The 18,171-nt window shown below is 40.5% G+C and overlaps 1 protein-coding gene and 1 long non-coding RNA gene across 3 annotated transcripts in view; one reads left to right on the top strand and one right to left on the bottom strand.

Annotated features, from left to right (window-relative positions):
- Positions 1–12,626, top strand: part of LOC127471985 (uncharacterized) — a 200,585-nt gene extending 187,959 nt beyond the window's left edge. Inside the window, exon 4 of the long non-coding RNA XR_007904826.1 lies at positions 12,615–12,626. This is a non-coding gene — a long non-coding RNA (uncharacterized LOC127471985). The remainder of the gene's footprint in view (positions 1–12,614) is intronic.
- The window catches only part of MARCHF1 (membrane associated ring-CH-type finger 1), a 228,838-nt gene extending 210,911 nt beyond the window's left edge, over positions 1–17,927 (bottom strand). For both annotated transcript variants that reach the window (XM_051789521.1, XM_051789523.1), the window contains exon 1: positions 17,803–17,927. The gene's annotated coding sequence lies outside the window, so the exon portion shown is untranslated. The remainder of the gene's footprint in view (positions 1–17,802) is intronic.
- Between the last annotated feature and the right edge of the window lie 244 nt (positions 17,928–18,171).

The raw sequence follows: 18,171 nt of genomic DNA, 5'->3' as shown, positions 1-18,171 counted from the left end.
TTATGCCAAAAATAAGCAGTTAGTTCAACTGGACTACTGTCAAAACCAGACCTTGCTTAACACAGTAGTAATGAGAGCTGTGGCAGAATATTTACTTTTTCAGCATCACAAAGTTCAAGACAGGAAACATTCTAATCATGTCCTGTTAAGATGCATGGTGTTTGTGCCTGTTTTCTCAGCTTTGAGGCTGGAATAAGGCTTGGTGTGTTTGTCCAGTGAGGACACTACAATTGTCCACCAAGAGAAAGAGCAGCCACTTATAGCACCACCTGTACAGTCCTGCAGAGTATGACAGCTAACCTTTCCCCCGTGGTTACTATTATCATGTAATTACTGCTATATGTCATACTAATATAGTAGCTACATGACAGTAGGGGTAACCATCAGCCAACTGCAGAAATGGAAGGCATGCTCTTCATTGCTTCAGCATTAAAAAAAAAAACCAAACAAAAAAAACAAACATTGATCTAGCAGGAGGATATTTTATATTCCTTGCCTGTGAAAAAGACCAGTCCCCTCAGGTCTAGTTTAGAACAATTACTTTCATTTTGCCAGAAAAAAAATTTCATTTTCATATTCACAACAGAAGTGGCCAGTCCGAGTGAAAATACGAATATGTAAGTTTGTTTGTAATTCCACATTTACTGCCTAACAGTTAATTTGTCAAGGGTGTATATCTAGGTATTTAATTCTTTAGAGTCTTTCAACCTATGTGACTATTCAGATTTTGAAGCTTTTCTTCATTGCCTGTCTGAGCAGGTGAACTTACAAAAAAAAGGGTATGTGTTGTATGAAAGCTGTTGAAACAGCATTGACTTCTAACTCCTTGTATCTCATTTCATCTCATTCTAGAGACAAGCACAGAGGAAAGGCCATACCACTGTCACAGACTGAACAAACTTGATAACAATTTTAAATGCAAAAATGGAAGTGTAGCAACTGTGTCTGACAAGGAAAACTCACCCCTGCAAGGCAAAATGTTGCATTTAGTTGCTATCTGATGTTACACCTGAAAGATGTATCTATTTCACTCTGATAAAGTCCTTGCTGGAACAGATACAGTCAAAAATATTTTGATATGTCTGTCTACTCCTAGATTTCCATAGCTGGAAAAAAAAAAGATGCCAGCAGTTAAACTGGTGATATTTCTAATCACAGCAATGGCTAGGGTTTACTTCAGTTTAGCACATGCCCCTCCACACAAAAACCATCTACGTGGACGAATACACACAAACTGCTCCAGAGCCGGCACTAGCTGTGTTTTTGCTAATCAGGTTTGTGAAAAAGAGTCAGCAAATTGGGTAACAGTCACAGTAACAGAGCATTATGCAGATTCTGGCCTGAAGGCAGAGCACAAGCAGCTCCGAATATGGGGAGAAGAACAATGTGTTAAACTAGTCGACTATTAAAATAAGGTGGAGGTGCAAAAGATTTGACCTTTTTTAAGAGAATGTACTCTTGAATGCTACTCTAGACTGCATTTCTTTACCAGTTTCTCCTTCTGTTCCTCTTCCTTCTCCCCCCACCCCCATTCTTCTTTTTCTTCTGGAAGCCTTATGGTTTGTCAAGTAATTTTTTTTAAAGGTTTAAAAGAATTAATGGGATGAGCAAACAACTTTCTGGGAGCTCTATCCAGGATGTTTCCTTGGCCATAAATAACTAACTAGTTTCAAAAACAGCATTGCTCTATTTCAGTTGCAGAGCAGGTGGTCTGTTAAATCCTAAAAGTTATGTCTGTTAGTTAAGTGTTCATGTAAATATTTCATTAGGCTTCCTGGCTTATAATAAGCATTGCTTAACACTATTTTATGCAACACAAGCTGCAGAAATCATTCTACCAAGGGGAAAAGAAAAAAGATGAATGAGAATTGGATAGCTGCAGTTGTGGGGTTTTTTTAATATCAAGGAAAAAAGATTATGAATTTTAAGTTAAATGTGCCTGTTTAGGGAAGATACATCTTGTTTCATGTCGACATTTTATAGTCTAGGCAAGTAAGCCCACATTATCCCTTTGCTTTCTTAATTATAAACTTATTCAATTATTTTAAAAAATCTTTCCTTAAAAAATTACTTTATAAATAGTTTAAGAAAATATAGGACATGTTTTTTCACAACAACTTACCATAAATTAATTTATTTCTATAACATATTTTGTGATCAAAAAACATTATTAATCTTTTTGTGTTCCAAAGCAATAAAGAGAAAAAGTCAAGCAGGAGTAGCATATAGCTGTTTAGATGTTAATAGTCAATCTATTTGTATTTCTATAAAGTTGAGGGATCTATCTGTTGGTTGACTGGTGCACTCCCAGAACACTAACAATTAAACACTACCAGAAGTTGCCTAGTTTCTCTGTCAGTTTTGCAAGACATCATCTGTTTTATTTCCTAGCATTTCTTCCTTGGAAAGTGATTTAAATAATCCTAAAATGCAAATAACACACAGGATTAATTATACTTTAAACAGCATTTTTATTCCTATTTTTATTTTTTCTTGTTCATAACATTGAGGAAAGAAACATTTTCCTCAGACAATTTTAATGATCCTGCTCTCAGATGTCTGTTATATTATTTCTTCTCTCATGAAATAAACTATTTTATTATTAGCCCAAAAAGCAACATTGTCTGTCATAATTCTTATTAGTTTGTCAGCATAGAAGAGCATAATTCACTGCCCTTGCAATAACGAAGTTTTGCATTCTTCAACAGTATTGTGTAGAGATAGTGAGGCATAAAGTTGTAATTTAGAGATCCAAAAATAGGCTTTGATTCTTATTTAACTAAAGGTGAAATCGAAAAGTTAATATCTGGAGGGAAAAAAACAGATTTCTTTTCCCATTTCCAGTAAAGCATCTGCATTCTCTCTGTACATTTAAAGTAACGCACAACAACTGCGACGATTGCACAGGGAATTGCAGACAACATAATGCATGAAGAACGATTATGGAACCGCACAGCCAACACGGCATTAAGGCATGGACAACCTTCCAGCTCTATAATGACTATTTCAGAGGAATGAAAGTAAAACTCATACAGCTGCAGTCCTATGGAGACCATAACACTACAGAGCGAAGCAGAAAGAGAACTGGAGTAAGCTTCACACTACTCCTCAGTAATATTAAAGTAGGAAGCTAGGTCCAAGGCTAAATTATTAAAAGCGAGAGCAGAATTCTCTTCTACAAATTTGCTAAACCAAAAGGTACCCATTATAATGTAATATCATTTCCTGAATAATACTGAACATTTTTAAATGTAGACATGATACCTGGCTCAGAAATATCTCCAGACACTAACACATAGAGCTGTACAGTCTCTACAGCAAGCAAGCACTAAAATTCCTAATCATCTAATTCTTCTGCAGATCAGATCCTGACTTTCAGATCAGGCATCCAGAAAAGGAGAAGAATGACACGGTGAAAATACACATTTGCAAATAAAAAAAAAATTAAAAATACTAAATAAACAAACTTTAAAAAAAAAATAGGTCTAGCATCAAACAGGACCTATGTGGGTAGAAAAGGATATACGCCATATATCCCAGGCAACATTTAGCTGCCTGACTACAAAAAGTCCTCGTCCCCTATTGTGTATTCACTGTGTAGTATAAAATGAGCTTAGAGCTCTACAGATAAAAATGTCATACAGCTCTGATTTATCCCCAGCACATCAAAATTTTGAGCAACGGTTCTATGGAAAGGGGACAAAAGGTATGGAAAAAGGTATTATACACATCTGTAATACATACTCACATACACCAAAGAAACCTGCAGAGCAACTGGGGTCTGCTGTAATAGCCAAAGTAGGTAACACTGACGAGGTGTTATCACCTGTGTGATCGATAACTCAAATTAATGGGACATTTTGTGTACGCTGTTGTCACCCTAGCACATCAACCAGGCTTCATTTGGGCACACCTGCCTGTCTGCCTTCACCATCTCAAACCACACATGCTGTGTTGAGCTGATGTTCTTGTTAACTAGTTCCTTATTATTCTCTCTCATTAGTATCTTTATCTGAATCACATCCTACCAGATCAATTCTTATTTTTTAGCACATATCATTTTTCTAGCCTAGACTCTGGATATCACTTCCCCATCCTACAGTTTGACTCCTCAGGTTTCATGCATTCATCTCTCTGGGTTTGTTCCCTTCCCTATTATTTTCTCCTCCTAGTTTTGCTTTTGCAGGACTCTTACTTCTAAGCAGCTTTCTCTTCCAGAGTTCCCAGGCAGCAAACAGCAAGTGTCAGTTGGGCTGCTCAACACCCTCATCTCCCACAGCCTGAAGGACTCACGTCTGTGATTTCAGAGTAATCCCACTTTGGCCCAGCCATTAAATTTTACAGAGGTTTTAGCCAATGAAGTCTAGGTCTTCCTAGAGCAAAACCAGGTGTTTTTGAGTTTTACTATTTTCCACAAGCAATTAAATCTTCTGAGGAAGGGGACTCGTTCCTCAGACAAGAATCAATCTATTCTGTTTCAAGGGCCCTATCCTGAAGCATCAGTATGTTAAGTTTTCCTCTGCATTTGACAGTTATCTTTTGCCCCCCAGCTCAGCTCTCTGACCTTGCTGAAACCTTCAAAAATTTCTACTCAAAAGACTGGCAGACATCACACAGGGAGTTTAAAGCCCAGCAAAAGGTGTAAGTAACAATGACCAATGTCAAATATCAAGAAATGCTGACTTTAAATAGATTATTAGGATAAAAGAAGAGTATTCATCATTTATCACATTGTTAAACTACCATTTCAACTACCTACTTTAGAACTTTACCCAAGAAAGCTCCTTTCTAGTTTTTTTTAGTAATTTAACATTTCTACATGTTAAAATTTCCATTGCCTTTCTAAGGAAAATGCTGTTACCTCCAAATTGTTTTTACTTTGCTGTAGTTGTTGAAACTGGTTGCTTTTGTTTGAAAACCTTTCCCCACACCACCTTGGACAGAGAGCTGCATCTGCTGTCAAATATGCTTTTACTATATTGGTTCACTTTATCTTTATTTTAGGAAAATACTACAGAAAAAGAGTTCCTTGCTCCATGAATTTAGTTCCTTGTTCTGATAGGCATCTCATGATCTTTATGAAAACTTCTTCATAAATCTCAGACTCTAACACAGTAAGATATAGTTTGAAATAAAATACCTTCAGTTGGGAGACTATCGATTAGAAACTCTAATTTCTACAGTAAATTTATACACAGCCAACATGGTTATTTCCTCTCCTATCAGCATTGCCTCATTCCAAGTAATTCTTTCCATGTGATTATTCCCACACATTTATACAGTACTTACTCTATACATTTCATTTTACCATAGAAGTCAAGCTTCCAAATAATGACATAATACAAGTCAAAAAAGGTTGACACTGCATTTTGTTTCTTAAAAACAAAATTGATCTTATTTACAGCTTAGCTATAAAGACAGCTATGTAAGCACAGCTGAGGCAAAGGGACCCTTAATCAGTCACACTTCCTTACAGTATCAGTCTCCTCGATAAATTCCTAATACCTTTTTCTAATTTTCTTTTACTAATATACACAGAAATACCCCTTCCTACAAAAGCACTTTAAGAACTTGATTAACACTGACGTCAAAACCATAATCCTGCAATTCCCTGGATTAATTTTTCCCCCTTAAAAAAAAAAAATAAACCAAAAAAAGTACACTACCCAATCACTGCCTAATTAGCTAGCTGCTCCACTTCCCAGTCAATCTGGACTCAGATTCCAACTTAATTTCCATTTCCATACTTCTACATCTTTTCCTGCAGGCAACTCGAATTACTTCTGTATAACATGGCACACAGTGTAGTTTTTTAGACAAACCTAGACTTTCAATGTTTCCCATTCCCACTCTTGGAAACACATCTGATGAACTTTGTGCTCCTTACTCCAATACCCTTTGCAAGGTCTAAGTCAGCTTGATAGTTTCTCTGTGCAAGCTCCTGACTCCAGTCCGAAGGCACTGAAAACTTAGTTGTGATGATGAATACAATCATTCTTTCATGAGTTCAAGTGTATCTTAATGATGGCTCTGCAGAACACACATATGCTTAACTGTGGTTTAAAAAGAAGTAATTATAATGGTTACAGCCTTTAGAAGTAGCCTAAGTTCTGAAAGACATATACAGAAATACTGGTGGCAATTCTGGAGAAAAAATGAGTTCCATTCAATTAGGTACAACATCACCACAGGCAATCAAAAGCACTCCCTTGGTTTTTGTTTTTTAACAATTATCATTATCTGGATTCCTCACAGATGTTTAAGTAATGTTGTAAACCATACCGTAGCTTAGTGCTACTGACTAGTCCTTTAACTGAAGAATAATCCCTTTCAAGTTTTAAAATAAAAATCTAACTTAACTAGATTTCACACATCATGCATGTGGAATTTGTATTCCACAGCATAAAGCCAAACAAGGAGGCAGACAGAATGTGCTCTAAAACAATTAAATATTTTTCATTCCCACATATTATTTAACAAAATATTTTTATCATCATTTTACTCTGTAAAATTCCAATAAGCAAATGAAGATGGTTGTATACAGTTAGACTATATGATAAAAGCTCATTTTAACCCCAACAAAGGAGCACAGAGAGACAGTGACAAGTGGGGGAACACAAATAATATCTTGCCCATCTTCTCCCAGGTCCACAACAGGAGTAATTAGCCCATTAGAGAACTCTCTCTACAAACCCCAAGGACCACAGGGCTTCAGAATGACAGGTAGGAACACAAATTAGGGACTTGGAAGGAAGGGAGGCTTCATCCAGACTCTTCCCAGGGTTATCACAGGAGAGCCTCAGTCACACTGTCCAGGTGTTAAACCCATCATGTGAGTGCCCAGGGGTGTGGGACACATTATGGGACGTAGGGGAAGGGCATTTGGGGATTGCACAGGACTTGCTATGGGATGTTTACAGGAGGAGCGAAAGGCAGGAACAGAGATGGATTCACATGATTTAGGGAGGAACAAGCGTGAGAAAATAGAGGAGTAAGTGGATAAAAAGGGCCAGTTGCATGCAAATATTTTGCTGGTTGAGTCACTTGCCTGGTCATGCACTTCCTCTCTGATCAGTATAGTCTGTCCTATCTGCTTATTAAATCCCTTCTAGTTCTTTTCTGGGTGAGTGGTTCTGTTCATTCTGCATGTGTGCACAGGGGGCTGAGCACAGCAACTGGGGTGGGACTGCCAGCCACCAGAGAGACTGGGGCAAGTGGCTGCAAGAGTCAGCCTGGGCTGTGTCATGGGAACATGTGTCTGCAGTGCAGCACCTGGAGTGGGTGGAGGAGCACATTCACCTGTGTGCATGTGTACTGGGAATGTGTGTTCAGCCTGGCTGCTGGGTGGACCTGGGGCATGGAGCTCTGGCAGTCTCATCCCTCTCAGGCTGCAGAACTGGCCTGATATTTTCCTCTAGCACAAGGGAAGAAAAGGTTTTTGAATTTTTAAACACAGCAGATGTTTAAAACAATATTTTCTTTTCCCATTTCACACATAGCAATCATCATCTTTCATTCTGTATCTCTGTTCTGATTCGTTTTCCATTACTTTTCCACTCAGATCATTTCACCCACTTCTATCAATCTTCTCTTATCATAGATATTTTCTCTCCTCCTTTTCACTTCCACCCTACACCATCTCAGATTTTAGCAGTTTGTTTTCCTCTAGTCTGCTTAGGCCTTTCTCCATTTTCAATAATCTTACCTTTCTCTTCCTCTCCATAAAATTCTTTTTATCATTTCCTCTTTAAATTTCTCAACCACCCTTTCAGTAGGGATAAAAACTGCCCCTTACACATTCTGTCACTTCTAATCAGAGTTCTTCCCGCTTGCCAAAATCTGTTCTTTGTAACATCACTCTCTTTCAAAGCAAAACACATGCAACTGAAGCCCTCATCTTCTTACTTAAATAAAACAGGGCTGTTTTAAAACACTGACCAAACAGGGTTTGCACTAAAGTTTTTTCACAGGAGGACAGAATGAAATCAGTACACTATTACTATGAATGCTGTTCAAAAGACTCAAAAAATTTAGAAAAAAGTTACAAAGTGCAAGAGACTGTTCACGTAATAAACTTATCAAGAAAACACTCAAGGGTTATCTGTTTCTTTTCCCTTTTTCCTCTGTGTTTTGTTGGAGAAAAATACAATTTGTGAGACTTTAATTTCTTAGGCTTTGCTCTACCTTAAGTCACCCACCTTACCAACTTCAACATAACCATATAAAATTGCAAAGTTGAGTTCTTCACTCTAGCAAGAGTTTATCAAAGAGTTATTATCTCTTTTAAGCATTTTGCCTTTAATAGACAGGCAGTCCCTTTCTCTCAGCTCTACAGAATACTGCATCCCACCAACTGTGAAGATCAGCATTTGAGATGGAATTAAATTTGGATTTTTTTGCAGGTATGCCACCTTCCATCCAATACCTCAGATCATCTGTTAGGACTTCAACTAACTTAAGGCATTGATTTTACTGTTTGATTTTTAAGAAGGTATTATACAAACAAGGAAAGTTCATAGTAAACATTTTCAATCCTGTAGAGTTATGTTTACTAGCTTTATGGAAACATCTGACTTCACAAAAACCCACACTCATCAGCTGACTCTTTAAGGCTGTTTACCCCCAAATAAAGCTAGCACAGAGAAAGACAATTTGATACCATCACTACATAGAGAAATTTTCTACATGGGACTGAGTAATAATTCCAGTGCCATTCGTTGATGTGTACTTGGCAGAAAGATTTTAAATAGAAGAGATCATACCCCTGTGAGGAGATAGCAGACATCTTTTGAAGGGGGCTGGCACTCAGAAACCATGCTTTATGTTTCTCTCCAAAGAAGCAGCACAGACCCTCTGAGCCTGAAGCAGTAATGATGTAGCATAGCACATTATCCACCACAGGCCAGGACGGGAATGTGCCTGCATTTATAAATTACGCAGCAAGGACTGGTCACACAGCCTGATGCCAGTTTCATATACTGGAAATGCTGAAGTAGAAGGTCTTCCCTTGGGAACCGTAGTCATCCCTTTCTTATGACAGCCAAGGAAGCATGATTAGATTTGTGCTAGCACATGGGACTTTCACTCTGAAGCCTATTTCTGAGCAAGGGTTTTTCCTTAGTCCAGTTGATGGCATCAAGGTCCTTGAAACAGGAGCAACAGAGAGCTCACTGCAACTGCCTCTGCATTGAGCCAACCCTGAATATCAGAGATCTGGAGTTCACACCATGTCCTTCTGCTACAGAAAGAGCTTCTAGCTGGTGGTTTCCAGCAATACACAAGGATTAATGCTGCAGTCCATATTATTCTCCCAGTCTCCTTTCATCACACTTAAGTCCTACAATGTCTTACAGTAGACATGGGCTTCTCCTTAAAACTGTGAAAGAGAATCATAGAATATCCTGAGTTGGAAGGGACCCATAAGGATCATCAAGCCCAACTCCTAGCCCTGCACAGGACCATCCCCAAGAGTTACACCATGTGCCTGAGAGTATTGTCCAAACACTCCTTGAACTCTGGCAGGCTTGGTGCTGTGACCACTTCCCTGGGGAGCCCATGCCAGTGCCCACCCACCCTATGGATGAAAAACCTTTTCCTAATATATAACCTAAACCTCCTCTGACATAACTTCAAGTCATTCCCTTGGGTTCTGTCACTGGTCACCACAGAGAAGAGATCAGTGCCTGACCTTCCTTTTGCCTCCTCTCATGAGGAAGTTTTAGACAGCATGGAACACATGCACACCCTTGTCCTGTCTGAAGACAGCTCCAAAAGTTCACTTCTCCACTGGCCAGAAATCTTATGTTAGTTCTTTTTTTATTATTACTTTATCTCATGCCAAAATTTTGTCCCTATAATACATACCTAACTTGGCTCATGTTACATCAATTTCACTTCTGAAGCAGTGTATTAGTAATAGGCTTCCTCTTCAAACTTTCCTCCATGCTAAATCCCTTTCTTCTATAACATGATTGGCGCTTTTTTTTTCTTCTGGAAAAGACTCCAGAGAAGAGGACCTTGAGGAAAGGAGGGAGAACCCTATCTCCCATGAGACCCACAGTCATTGAGCCATCACAAGGTAAGCTACACTCTATGGAGGCCAAGGAACTGGCCCCTCAGCTGCAAAGATGGCCTTCCCTTACAGTACTTTTGTTTGGAATCTTCTCTGCTTTAGACAGCTAATGGGCAGAAACTAGAAAACAGAGATTAGTACGCTGCTGACCTCAAACACATTTTCACTCCGTGATGCAGCATAACCAAAACAACTTTGGCGTGCACAGCTGCCCCCTACATCTCCTCAGTGGGAGGCCTAACCATACAATGCCATGATGATTACATTTCCAAAAGTTCCTGCAGAACCATGGTGCCATGTCCTTTCCCCAGAGTGTCCCCTCTACAGCTGTGTAACACATGAAAAAACATAACACAATGTGAGGGAGCAGTTAATTGTAGTACTTATAAAGATATTAAAAAAGAATAGAGAAACTATTCCTATGAGAAGAATAGAAAGCCTTACATGGAAATCAGTCAATGACCACTACCTTATTTAAAGAACTTAATTTGCAATAGAGATAAACAGAAAAGGAAGAATGTTGTTCTGAATTGCAAATGAAACAAGCTTCTGGTTTTAGATTGTCAAACTCCCCTGTAGGAGTACTTAAACTGTTTAGTGTTATGAAGTATTTTGTACCCCACATTTTCCACCATGTCCCACGTTGCCCACTATTTTAATACAGTCAAATTTAACACATCCTTTTTGCAGAAATCATGTTTGACATCTAATTTTGTCTACCTGAAAGTCAATTTGGAGGTACAAATACACCAAACTTTGATTTCAGTTGCTGGTGGGCAATTGTAGAAACATTCCCAGTACACTGTACTCTTCTTAATCTTCCAGACTTAAGTTACATATTTTATTCTACTTATGTCTGAGAGTTTGGACTACTGTTTTTGTCTACAAGGCACAACCACACTGCTGTAAGTGAAATAAAGACAACTTGAGGTCATGCAGTTTGCCTTTGCAAAAATGCACGTAATGACTAAGATGAAGTTTTAACAATTGTTTCACACTTTATCAAATTATCAAGCTATTACTTCACAAAATCACAGAATAGTTAAGATTGAAAGGGACCTCAAGAGATCATCTAGTCCAACCCCCCTTCCAAGGCAGGGTCACCTAGAGCAGGTTTACATAGGAACACATCCAGGTGGGTTTTGAATGTCTCCAGAGACAGAGACCACAACTTCCCTGGGCAGCCTGTTCCAGTGCTCTGCACCCTCAATGCAAAGAAGCTCTTCCTCACGTTGAAGTAGAACTTCCTGTGTTTTAGTTAATGGCCATTGCTCCTCATCCTATCACTGGGCACCACTGAAAAGAGTCTAGCACCATCCTCTTGGCACCTGCCTTTGAGATCTTTATATGTATTGATGAGATCCCTTCTCAGTCTTCTCTAAACAGGCCCAGCTCACACAGCCTCTCCTCATAAGAGAGATGCTCCAGACCACTAATCATTTTGGTGGCCCTCTGCTGGACCTTCTTCAGAGGGGAGGATAACCTCCCTCAACCTGCTGGCCACACTCTTCCTGATGCACTCCAGGATACCACTGGCCCTCCCAGCCACAAGGACATGCTGCCAGCCCATGGTCAACTTGTCATCCATCAAGACCCTCAGGTCTTTCTCCTCAGAGCTGCTCTCTAGCCCCCAACCTGTACTGGTTCCTGGGGTTATTCCTCTCCAGGTGCAGGACCCTGCATTTGCCTTTGCTGAACTTCATTATGTTTCTCTCTGCCCAGCTCTCCAGCCTATCAAAGTCCTGCTGAAGTAGTGCAGCCATCAGGTGTATCAGCCACTACCTCCAGTTTCATAACATCAGAAAACCCTTTGTCTAGGTCATTGATAAATAAGTTGAGTAAGACTGGACCAAGTATTGATCACCTGGGGAACACCACTGACTACGGGCCTCTAATTGGATTCCATTCCACTGATCAGGACCCCCTGCCATTCAGCCAGTTCTTCATCAACCCACATTTCCTGAGCTTACCTATGAAAATGCTGTGGGAGACAGTGTCAAAAGTCTTGCTGAAGCCCAGGTAGACAACATCCGCTGCTCTCCCCCTGTCAACCCATCCTGCCATGCCATCATAGAAGGCTGTCAGATTGGTCAAGCATCATTCCCCCTTGGTGAATCCATGCTGACTACTCCTGATGACCTTCTTTTCTTTTACATGCCTGATGATGACCTCCAGAATGATCTGTTTCATCAACTTTCCAGGGATGGAGGTGACTGGTCGGTAGTTTCCTGGGTCCTCCTTGCCCTTTTTGAAGGTGGGAGTAACTCCGGCTTTCCTCCAGTCATCAGGCACCTCTCCTGCTCTCCATGGTTTTTCAAAGATGATAGAGTGTGACTTATGGGTTTTAAGTCTGCCTAGACAATATCTAACCCAACCCTTTACAACTGGGAGGAAAGTCCTTCTTTATCCAGCCTTCCTCTCTTACCTCCAAGGTCTGGGATTCCTGAGGGCTGGCCTCAGTAGTAAAGACTTAGGTAAAAGAGCCATTCAGTAGTTCCATCTTCTCTGTGTCTTCTCTCACCAGGACACCCAACTGATTCAGCAACATCTCCACATTTTCCCTAATCTTCCTTTTGCTGCTGATATACTTGTAAAAGTCCTTCTTTTGTCCCTGATATCCTTTGTCAGACTCAATTCCAAGTGGGCCTTGGCTTTCCTCATTGCATTCCTGCATACTCTGATGATGTTCCTATAGTCCTCCCATGTGGTCTGCCCCTTTTTCCACATCCCATAAATTTTTCTTCTGTTTGAGATTTGCTAGAAGCTCTCTGCTCATCCATGCAGGTCTCCTGCCCCCTTTGTTTGGTTTCTTGCTCACAGGGATATAATGGTCTTGAGCTTGGAGGAAGTGATGCTTGAATATCAACCTGCTCTCTTGGACCCCTTTCTTTTCTAGAGCCCCAATCCAAGGGATTCCTCTAAGTAGGTCTTTAAATAGGTTGAAGTTAGCTCTCTGGAAGTTCAGATGGATGGCCCCAGACCCTCCCCAAGTTAGAAAATTCTCAAGATTGCATACAGCTAACCTACACTGACACCACTTTTCCTACCATGCCATGCAATATATCAAGAAAAGCTTACATAGAACAAAACTGCACTTCTATTTTATCTTCCAACTTCCAGTAACAGCTGCATCTAGCTCCAGTTTCTTTGCTCTTCTTTCTTTGTTCATTTCTTATATAGGGTAGGTGGGTGCATATTCACAGAACACTTCTGCTGATTCAGAAAGAACCATTGCCTCTAACCACCTGCTCAGCGCTGCCTGTGCAGACAGACACACCGAGCACGCAATACATACAGCCACCCTACTCCAAAACAGAGTTCAGCCAAGCTAGTACGGGATAGCAGCTAACAAGCTAAGGTTTCATGTTGTGCTGTACTTTCCACCACTGTCATAAAGTAGGCATGCTCACATGTTATAGGGACAAGCATAGATGGGTCAATTCTGGAAGACATTCTTGTGAAGAAATCTGGTAACAGACAAGCAAAGTTAGTGGGATAAAATCCAGGCAGGAACATTAAAACTCTTCCTACACACGAGGTACTAGAAATGCTTTCAACACCTTGAAAGCCACATTCCTCATACAAAAACATTAATTTTGTAAGATTATAAAAGAACTATAAATACAGTATTATTTTCACTGTAAAATAAAAACCTTTGTTTTTCAATAATCACGTAGTCCAATATTAACTTTATACCCATCCACAGCTCAGCATTGCCAAGGCCTCTCACAATACACTCATTATAAGACCTATCTTGTACACCTGTCCTAAACCCAACAGGATAGCACTGTGGCAATACAATCACTCAAAGCACCTTTAATGATTCTGTATCAAAATCATTCCATAGAAGGCAAGTTACAAGCAGTATTGAAATACCCAAGGGAGTTGTGAAACGACACTGAATAATGCAATATTATCAAAATCCCTACTACTTTCAAATTGTAGAACTCTAATTAATGAGATTTAAGTTTCAGCATATGCCTAGTTGCCAGTGAAACTGGGGAAAGAAAAAGGCATGGATACACAAAACCAGGTAAAGTTATTTTACCATTTCAAATTGCTTTAACTGCATCATAAAGTCTACTTTTGAAATAGGTGTTTATTTCTCTTTCCTGAAGAATCTGATATAAATTGCTGTATTATCACACACCTTCCTGGAACAAAATCCCCTTTTCATTTACCAATGAATTGGAAAAATACTATCCAGCAGAAGAGATATCCTTTTGTCTGGCCTGTGATCATTCTCTTCACTTTAAAGGAATGCACCTCATTAACCCTAGTAATTAACAAGGTTATTCTCATCATATTAAAGGTTTAAGTTCCTCTATTAAGTCATTATTTGAACTTGCACTGCTATTAAGATGATGAGGCTATTCTGGATTTAATTTCACATAACAAGATGTTCCTCTTTAAAGATCCTATTTTTTTTTCAAGTCAAGGCATATAATTTCATTGTCTTGTATGCTACATAGAATCATACAATGACTTAGGTTGGAGGGGACATGGACCATCTAGTTCCAACCCCCATGCCACAGGAAAGGACACAATTAGCAAATCTACCTGATTAAGGAATGTATAATATACTTACAAAAACCCCAAACAAAATCAAAATTGAAAACCTAAGAAGGGGTAAGGCAGTAATGCAAACAGTCAGCAAAAACATTAAAGAGGCATCTGGCAGCAGCATGGCTGTGGCAGCAGGAACTAGAGAGAATTGAAAAGGAGAAAAGGACCAAAACTATAAGGAGATGTAGTCTTGGGAAAAGACTACTAGTAGATGTATGAACTCCTAGCTGGACCATTTCAATAAGACTCCTCAGACTACAGAGAAATTTCCAATTCCCATGCTTCCCAAACTTCCAATTCCCATTATGTCCCTGACTACAGCAGGGGGGTTGGAACTAGATGATCTTTAAGATCCCTTCCAACCCAAACCAATCTACGATTCCATGCCCTTTGCAATGAAGTGTATAATACATATTTGGGGCTTTTTACTCTTAGATCATATGTGAGGTTTCCCAGGACTGTTTAGCTAATAAAGTCTTCTAAATATCTAATAAATGCTTTAATTTTTGCACATAGGTGTTCATAGCACATGAACTTTCTTCCTCCACAAGATAAAAGCCAGTTGTCTAAGTCAGACAGCTATTCTGAGGATATTAAAAATTGCAGCAGTCACATATAGAAATCCCACATCAAATATAAAAATACAGAAGACGGTTTATCTCATTGTCCATGCTGACATCATATTAGTTGATGTGTGCGGTAGTTAACAAACATACAGGAAAATTAGTCACAATTACTTAGATTTGACTTTGTAGGTTTTACTGGCAGCACACCTAACACCAGAGAATTCAAGCACCTTAAATGCAAGTATCTAGCAACATCAAATTAACACTAAGGGTTTTGCAAACAAGCTTTCTTTGCACAGAATTCAGTCCTTGTGAAATAACAATAATAATATCCTTTAAATGTCAGATAAATCAAGAGAACTTTCTGTTATAACATAAGGATTATTACAGTGCTGCCTGGATCAAACAATAAAAGAAAACAAGTTCATAGAGTTAAGGTCAAGGTCAGCTGCCAGCCTATAGGAGAGTTTCAAGAACTGCTGGTTTGTCCCATCCATGCACCTTAAGAGGGTGTCATTCATTTCATGTGCATTTCCACATGGAATATTTTCATTTTTTTTTGTATTTTAAAGCACCCACTGCTAAATCTTGTCACAAGTATTTAGCAATGTGAGAAAAACATTAAACTATTCCCATAAAGAGTGTCAAGAGTGCTGTGAAATATTCAGAATAAAGACACTATGCAAGTCTAATCAACATAATAACTCCCTTGGGAATCATCAATTTGCAAATCTCTCAAACCCCTAAAAAGGGTAAAGAAGTTGTTGAAAATATAGCAGAGTACCCACAAATGAGCCATATATTGCTTCTTTTTTTTAAAGTCTATTGCAAGTAACTGTTCTTCAGCAGAACAAACTATGCACATTGCAAATGAGATTAATACAGGACATAATGGAGAGCAATATTTAACCATCACAACAATTTTATGTAAGTTTGCATGAGACTTTTGGTCTCATGCAGAGTTTTTACCATTATAGGAACTGCCACCACTGCCTCCAGCACAACCTTGTATGTGGTTTGAACATTGGGAAATTCACCTGAGTTCTCATAGGTTCCACTGCTATCTTTGTTATTTAACACATTTCAGTTTTACTTTTTAAATTGTCCTTTTCCCATTGAAACCAATACCCAGTGAACAGCAAACCTGTGAGTTTCATTGCCATTAATTAGTTTCCTTCCTCTCTCAAACATAGTATACACACAGCATGCATCTCCTCACACCCCACACCCAGGAGACTTAGGGACAGAACCCCCAAACAGAAGGGTTTGTTTTTCAACAAGAAGTTTAAAGAGCTTAAAACTACTAATTTTTTTCCTTTCCTTTTTTTTAAACAAACACTGAAAATAACCAGAGTGGCATTGGCATTGCTTTAATCAGTTTAAACTTGAAGACAGGAACTCTAATTAAAATCGGGAACTCTAGCTGTAAGAAACAGCTAATTAGTTCCCAACTTTTTAATGAAGTGCTGTGGTGGAGTACATATTAGCTGTTCAGTATTAAAAAGGAAATGTTCTGCAAGATAAGCTCATTCTCTCAAGTAGTACATCAGTTTGTCTATTTATTTCAATCCATGCCCTGTCACAGGGATTTAAGAAAACGCACGACAATAACTATCAGATTTACAGATCTCCATCCATACACAGTAAGATAATTGAACTTCGAAGTATTTCAAAGAGAGAAGGAGAAATACAAGGCAGTTCATTACCTTTCTGTTAGGCAATGAAAACAACTGAAATCACATTACAGTATAAGGCTGTGTTTCCCTCCTTTCAATTCGTTCTTGGCCACAACTTGCAAACACAAGGAAAAAGAAGACGGGGAAGAAGCGAGAGGAGGCATTTTATGCTTGCGTTCCCAAGAAGTCTGGGCAAAATATATGCGATACAGGAAAAGTGAGAACTGCCAGATAAAGAGAAACCTTGGCCAGTGAGTCTCCGCAAGACATGCTGACAGCACTAAGAACCTGAACAACTTCGTCCACATTTTCACAGCTTTTAGTGTCCCCTTTTGTAAGGCTGGTACTTCTATCCCCCCCTCCCACATACAGAGCATCAACTAAAAAAGAAATCACTTAAAAATTGATTACAAACAAAGGCCAGGTTCTCCCGGGTTCCCATGCCAGGATTTTCAAACCCGCGTTCCCTCTTGTCGCGACGTGCCACACTTACTCAGAAAGCCCTGATCATTAAAGCGGCATTTTACGGTGGTGTCAAGCGGAGGAGGGTGTGAAATCGCCCCCGAGGGGCCGGAGTAGCCAGGGCCGCTGCTGCCCAAGCGCCGGCCCGACGGAGCGGCCAAACCAGCCCAGGATCTGCCGGGAGCCCTTGCCCTGTGCCTCCCGCACCCGGCACCGCCCGGAGGGACCAGGGGTAGCACCAGGAGCCCGCGCGGGTGCCCTGATGCGCTTCTCCCAAAAAAAAGACCTCAAAACCACAACAAAACAAAAAAAATACCAACAAACCAACCAACCAACCCAACCCTACCCATACTCCCCCAACCCAAAAAAAAAAAAAAAAGGCAGCACTCGTACCCGGGACCCAGCAGGTGCCCCGCCGCCACCGGTCCGGGCCGAGCCGCGCCGCCCCCCGCGCACTCACCAGCGGCGGGACGAGGTGCCGCGGAAAGCCCGCTGCCGGGGCGGCGGGTCACACTCCCGCCGAGATGCACCCTGCGCCCCATCCCGTCTCCCACCCAACACGGTACTGCCACCACCCCCGTACCGCCGCCCGCACCGCCCCCCGCACCGCCCCATGATGTCACCCCTCCGGGCCGCCCCGCCCAGCCTCCGCCGGCAGCGGGGCCGCGGCATGCGGGGACCCCCGGGTACTGCGGGAGGAGCCGCCCCCGCGCCCTTCGCTGCCCCCAGCCTTGCCGTGTCCGGAGGGGCGGCTGTGCCCCCGGCGGCCGCTCGAATGGAAACGACTACGTGGGAAAAAGCCGTGTGGTCAGAGCTTTCACGCCAGGGG

Source organism: Manacus candei, unplaced genomic scaffold (genome assembly GCF_025592945.1).
Source record: "Manacus candei isolate 608988 ecotype Guabito, Panama unplaced genomic scaffold, ASM2559294v1 h1tg000028l, whole genome shotgun sequence".
Lineage (NCBI taxonomy): Eukaryota > Metazoa > Chordata > Aves > Passeriformes > Pipridae > Manacus > Manacus candei.
This window is presented reverse-complemented; position numbering and strand designations above follow the sequence as displayed.